The following is a 7485-nucleotide window of genomic DNA, read 5'->3' on the forward strand; positions in this document are numbered from 1 at the left end:
CTCCTTTTAAAAGTGTTGTATTTATTAATTTTTGGTTGTAATTAAACACTTAAAGATTATAATTACTCCAGACTCCATGAAAGTATTTTTTCATTTCTTTCTACAGGTTTTACCTGATTTATTTCTTTAAGTTTGAATTTTCTGTATTTATGCTCAAATATTTAACATTTGCTATGTGAATATCAGAAGTTTATAACTTGAAGAATGAGATGTGATGGTGATAACATGTTTTTTTTTATTATCAGCTATTCATTTATTACTCTAATTAATCCCTTCAGTGTTGTTTTCTCAAATTATAGAAATATCATTCAGTGTGTTGCAGTTCAATATCACAGGTCGGATTTATTGCAGGGCTGTGTAATTGGATCACATTGTACAGTTGTTGGTTTGGTATTGATGCATATGCTGTAATATGTGTGTTATGAAAGACTCATTTCATAAACTGTAAATCATTACAGCCCCATTTAGTTTTATCCGCTTACTTCTTCTTTTACACTGAAAGAGCTCTGACAAGTTTGGGATTTTGAACTCAACTGTATGAGTTTTTCAAAGTTAAACTTGCATTACATCATTGTGTTGACTATTTGAGACTTTTGTCAGATTTATGTCGATTGAACTTGGGTATATAGTAGTAGTTGCTGCGTCTTTTGAGAGAAACAGTTTTCATTAAACCATAGCAAAGTTGAAACATGGATATAGTCAACGAAATATCCACTGCAAACAAGTCATGTATTCAAATTCCAACTTAAATATAGACACTTTTGTCAAACCGTTCTCACTCCTAAGTCGTCACATATGGATGCATGGTAAAGACCCCTGTGGCACATTTAACAGCTGATATTAAATTGTCTGTCTTAAAAGGACAAACAAAAACATTTAAAGACTGTCTCCCTTGTTCTATTTTCTCCCACATATGTGACATAATAGTGCTTGACATTAAAACGCAGAGGCATCTTTTAGAGTAGCATATGAAAAAATTAGAATACCGTGGAAAAGTTTATTGCGAGCACCCGAACCAGACTGAGAGATTAAAGGCTTCAGAAACCTTTGCAGGTGTTTTGAGTTCAATCAATCAATCAAAATTTATTTATAGAGCACTTTAACAGCAATCACAAAGTTGCACAAAGTGCTGTACCAAGAATAAAAAGCAAACATCAATAATGTATACAGTTAAAAACACTAAGAAATGAGTTCCAGTGGTGCCTTTTGTGTAATAAACAAGAGGCTCAAAATCATTAGTCTGTCTTAATTTTTCAGTAATTTACATACAAAAAGTACAAAATATGAAAATGACAATTAATATAGATTACATAAAGTTATAATTAAAAAATAAAAAATTTAGAATGGAAAAAAAGAAGTGTAGTTACGATCAACTTTAGTATCCTCCTATTCAGAAAACCCTAAAGATTACTCAAAGACCCTCAAATTCACTCAGATTAGCCTACTAGAATCATTGGACATTAAATTTCATTATATTTATATTAAATATATTGCTTCTTATTCCAAATTCTTATAGAGAACTGACACATTTTGTTGGAGACCTTTTCCCTTCACTCTCTGGAATCAAGTCTACCGGCCACTTTCTCAAATATAAACCCCTAAAAACAGCCACGTAGGCAACATGGCCGATTTCTGAACTGCGTCATTACAATCTTGGTGTCCAAGGTACTTTTCCATGATATTAAAGTTCAACAAAACAAGTCATTAATCTAAATATCCCTCTTATGTACATGACCCCCCCATTTCCTCAAGAACTTCAGTCTTCCTATGAAACACACAAACCTTTTTTTTAAACTTTGATGGCAACATGGTTCTCACAAGAAATCAAGGGTGAAACATAGAAATTAAGGTAAAACAGCATGATTTGTTTGTTCTCTTAACATGAATATTCTATACGGTACATATACACTTCTTATAACATTTTGTGATAACTGTGATACTATGATAACACTTATAACTTTCAAACTTCCACATCTAGATGTTTTCCTGTTGCTCCAGTAAGGCTTCAGCTGAGGCCTTCACATGTGAACATGTAGTTTCACAGGTCAACATGACATTTTGCATACATTCATTTGGATATAATTTCAGTGATTACATTTTTTCCCCAACTGCTCTCTCGAGTTTGTTTTCTCATGTGCCGAGTGTTCCCGAATGTTTTTGGAATTTGTATCTCGTGTGTCACTTTGTTTTATGGGTTTAAATGTCAAATCGACCTTCTATTTCCCATCTTGTGTATACAGAGCTGTTCCCGGTATCACTTTCACAGCTGCATTTCTCTAAAACTTTATCCTCTCATAGTTCACTGTTTTGGTAACAATGGATATCAAAGGAAACACCTTTACTCTGAAGCTTTGTTATTCCCTTAATTATTTCTTCCAACTTTATAAATGGTTTCTCTGCACTTAGACCTTTAACTACTACATTCCTCCAAATGTCAAACTCAAGGGTCAAAAGCCAGATAGAAGAGATGGGTTTTAAGACAAGTTTTAAAATCAGACAGTGAGGAAGCGTTTTTGGCAGAGAAGTTTGTCAGCTGACCTGATCAAATGGGTAGGTGTATAAGGATGAAGGGGGCAAGGCCATTCAAGGATTTAAAAGTCAGTAAAAGAAGTATAAATTGAATGGGTAGCCAATGGAGTGAACTTAGAACTGGGTGGAGAGAGAGAGATTAATTAATTAGTTGATTAGGGAGTTCTTCTCTGTTTGACATTTCTGTGTAATTTACAATACAGAAATGTATTTATTCTAAAATCTTTATCAATTTTGAGATGCTAGAGTTTTTCCATGAGCTGTAAACACAAAAGGGCTTGAAATACTTTACTTTGTGTAAAGAATCTAGAATATAAAAGATTCACTTGTTTTTCAACAGTTTTTAAAAGACAGTTTGGGGGACAGTTTAACTGGCAGATAGTGGCGCTGCAAATTCAGACATGAGAACCGATCAAACATCAGTACAGCATCAAACTTTACTAAACAGCTGTGGCTGGAACTGACAAAGAAACACATTGTGAACATGAAAACATGCAAAGCAGTACAATTAATATTATTCAACATATAGCCGACCTTTTTACAGAAAATATTCAGATGAAACCCCCGAAGTTATCATGAACATTTTCATAAGTAACTGTGATTTAAACACATTTTCCCAAAGTAACTGTAACATATTATTTACAGTTAATTTGTAATTAAATTACGTGACTAAACTACATGTAACTAGTTACTTCCCAACACTGGTAACTGGAATATAAATATATAATATATAATACTTTATTGCCAGGTATGTGAACACATACGAGGAATTTGACTCAGGATTGGACATTGCTCACGACACGAATACAAAATCTCAAGAATAAAAATAAAAATAAAATCAGACACAGACTTCAGTGTAGACAACACAAATATACTGCACAACAGTGCAGTGAGCAGTGTGCAAAGGATGCAGGAGTATGTACATGTCGGAGGTGGATGTGATATACAGGTACATATATATGCATACATGTACACAGTGCAATGAAGCATAGTGCAAAGGATGCTGGAATAAATAGGTGTAAGTATTTGTGCAGGAGTTACGACTTGAGGTAGGTGGATTTGGTATACAGTATCTACAATATGACAATATAACAGTATGAACAGCACTGAAATAGAGAATGGTGCATAAATAATAAGTGTTAGCCAGTAAACAGGTGGCTGATTAGAGACACAGTTACTGGGTTATTGCACAGGAATTGTTCCTGACACTGTGAATCAGAAATCAGCTGTTCATCAGAGCGATGGCTTGTGGGAAGAAACTGTTCTAAGTATGTTGGTTTTGGTGTACAGTGCTCTGTAGTCCCTACCAGAGCGGAGAAGCTGGAACAGATGCTTTTCTGCAGTCCTGACTGTCCGTTGTTGTCTGCTCCTGTCCTTTCTGGTGGCAGATCCAGGCTGGCACAGTGAGCTGGGTGAGTTTGGTGCTGAGGATGTCAGGAATGATGGTGTTGAACGCCGAGCTGAAGTCCACGAACAGGATCCTTGTATATGTCCCTGGAGAGTCGAGGTGTTGCAGGATGTAATGCAGTCCCAAGTTGACTGCATTATCCACTGACCTGTTATGCGGCATTCAGACCAAACGCAAATTTAATCCACGCAACGCTCTCCTCGTGGGGGTTTTATCGCTGGACAACTGCTGAGTGTTCACACACAATGCGATAACGCGAATAAACACAACTCGCCATTACTACAGCTGTATGAATCCAAAGCAAAAATTTTGCTGTGATTAAATAGCAATAAACGAGTAAAACTGATGCTGAAATAACTACAATATGATGCAGATTTGTTAAACATATGAATTCAAGCTTTGTCAGGTCTGTCAGCAGAATGAAATTGTTTTCTGAATGGAGTTCGGATCGATCAGGGCTATTCTATGCTAACTTGTACACAGTAAAGTACAGCGATACCTGGAAAGTTACATACACATGTTTTCTTAACTCACCAGGCAGCACTCAACCTCCTCGCTTTCTTCTCCCAGCAATGTCCAGTTTTGTCCGTTTTTATATAATATGAAGTAGTGCCAAATGACACCAACAACACTGGAACCGGATGTGCACGGAATCTAGCTGCTGAGAAGCTCGAGTGAAGATAAATCAACATTGTAATCCCAAAAATTTCAGTAAAAAGCTAATTCAATAAAAGCAGTTAACTCCGAGCTCCTCCCACGAGCAAACAGCGTAGTTGAGCAGAATCCAGTCCAACTCCAGGTGTTCTTGTCCAAAAGCTGGAGCACTGCTCCCTGCTCTTTGGCAGCTCACTCTGCCTGGCCATCTCCACACCACGCTCTGAAAATGATCTACTCACGCAAATTCATTCGCGTTGCCGGCACCGCCCCAGATTTCAGCGCACCAGGACTGTAGTCATTTAATCCAGAGATGGAGGGTATTTTGGGGACCAGGATGATTGTGGAGCGTTTGAAGTAGGAGGGCAGCTCCTGTTTAAGATCTGTGTGAAGATGGGGGCCAACTGGTCTGCACAGACAGGATGGAGACACACCGTCGGGGCCAGGAGCCTTCCTGATCTTCTGCCTTTGGAAGAGGTGGCTCACGTCCTCTTCACAGATCTTGAGTGTAGGTGAGGGGTCAGAGAGGGGAATGTGACTGTTTGAAGATGGTGTTGGAGTGGGGGGGAGGTGTGACTGTGGGCTTTTCAAAATCTACAATAAAAGCCATTCAGCTCATCTGCCAGTTGTTGAGTACCAGCAGTGTTGGGAGATGGTCTCCTGTAGTTAGTGATATATAATATAGTAACATTAACAGCTGACTTGATCAGGTCCAGTGCAGCTGATCTGCTGCCCAGCTGTGCATTCACGCCAAGGATGGTGCATTCAGTAATGCAGTACATTACTTGGATTAGTAAATAATAATATTACTGTTTTGGAAATAGTAATGTTACACTACTAGTTACTGAAAAATTAGTAAATCTAAAATGAGAAAAGTAATATTATTACAGTTCCTGCCCAACACTGCTAACAGTAGGCCAAACAATGAAATTAGTTTTATTTTAATGTTAGATTATTATACTAATAGAAATCATTTATACTTCAGAGATTCTGTGCAACCAAAATAAACAAATAATAATCAAATTAAACTCAATTAGCAACAGAACATCCTTAAAGGAGAAAGCAAGCATGTAACAAGATTTAACTGAAAACACAAAACTGAACACTTAAATTAGTACTTAAATTAAATAATAAAACTTTTAACAACCTCCCTCCTCTGAGGGAGTAAACACGAGCCTACAGCTCCACACTGCTGTCTGACCCTAACTTGTCCACTGACCCCACAGGGGTCATTTACACTGGGGATGTGGGGACATGTCCCCACCACATTTTGAAATATCTGATTTTGTCCCCATCACTTTTTAAAAAAAAATTAAATTTGTTCTGAAAAATAGCTTGCACCAATAAATGTTAACTAACAAATGAAAATTCTTTGAGAAAGGTTTATTTGCACAATAAGAAAACATGCAGTGCAATATAGTTTTCCCTCATATAAAAACAGACATTTCCACCGTAAATTGGAGCAGAAAATGTCTCTAGAATGCAGGAAATTACCAGTTTAATGCTCAAAATCTGCTCTGTTCTGTTGTCTGAAATGTTGAAAAGTAATTATGCAGTTTATTTCTATGTGTTACAACTTACGACATACAGCCAATCACCATCTGCTACGTCATCATACAATAATACAGCCGATCACGTTATGTGATTGTGACCAGCAGGCGCAGGCCCCCAAGCAGATCTGACCACCCGAGCACATCTGGTACCTACACCGGTATTTACATGAAGAAATGTCTAAAAGGCATGAACAGGGCAAAGGTGCAGAACTCTGTGACTGACTGTATTAGCTCCCGCTCTCCCTGGTCCTCTCCAAACAACGCTCTGAAGCCGTCTGTGATGTCTGGACAATCTCACCGCTTACAGGCTTTTGCAACATAGTGTCATGCAAATTTCTGGCTCAAGTTGAAAAATTTTGAACTCACGTGATCCAGCAAATGTCGCAACAAGGGAATTCTCATGGCAGAGCATCCCCGCCAAACTAGATATAGGCCTATCAGGTAAAGTTAATTGGGATTAATCGCATTGCTATGCACAAAATTGAATAATGAATTCTAAAGTAGTATATTGTGCACTTTTAATTTAAATGTACTGCTAAATACACAATATTCTTCCGTTACAACACGTCTGCACAACACAAACCCAGAATAATGCACATGTAAATATCTGCTACGTTGTTCTTTCTCTGTAGTTGTATTATTTTTCTCTATTGTTTTTATTATTCTTATTAACTTGCATTGTTTATTCCATCCATCCATCCATCCATCCATCATCAACCGCTATCCTGCGTACAGGGTCGCAGGGGGCTGGAGTCAATCCCAGCTTACATTGGACAGGTCGCCAGTCCAATTGTTTATTCCATATTTATAGATTTCTTGATTTATTTATGTCAACTGTATGATTGTCTACATGTAGCACCTTATCACTAAAGCAAATGCCTCGTATGTGTAAAACAGTTCTTGGCAATAAAGCTCCTTCTGATTCTGATTCTGTAGCGCTGTTTATCCTTTTTCAGCTACTGTAGAAACATGACAATACATGATAACATGGCGACGTCCATGGAAGGGGGGACCCTTAGATATACCTCATTCTAAGGTAATAAAACATAATGATTTATTATGTAAGGTCTTTACACCCCTCTGAAAACATAGTTATGGATCTTGTCTTGCATTTCTGTCAATAGATCCTCAGAAATATTACACACTGGACCTTTAAGAGCTCTTCTCTGGTAAACGTTTAGAATGATTATTGACATAGCTTTTCATCTATACGTGCTTAAACATTGTGACTTTGGCTGCTTAAGTTTCTAAACAATATTCCTGTGGGTTGAGGAGTGATGACCCGACCCTTGCGGAGGGTAAATCAATCACTTAGAAATGAAAAGCACATTATCAGTCACA

The sequence above is a fragment of the Micropterus salmoides genome, unplaced genomic scaffold (assembly GCF_014851395.1).
Source record: "Micropterus salmoides isolate LMB-PRFRI ecotype aquatic unplaced genomic scaffold, ASM1485139v1 Ms_hic_scaffold_2124, whole genome shotgun sequence".
Lineage (NCBI taxonomy): Eukaryota > Metazoa > Chordata > Actinopteri > Centrarchiformes > Centrarchidae > Micropterus > Micropterus salmoides.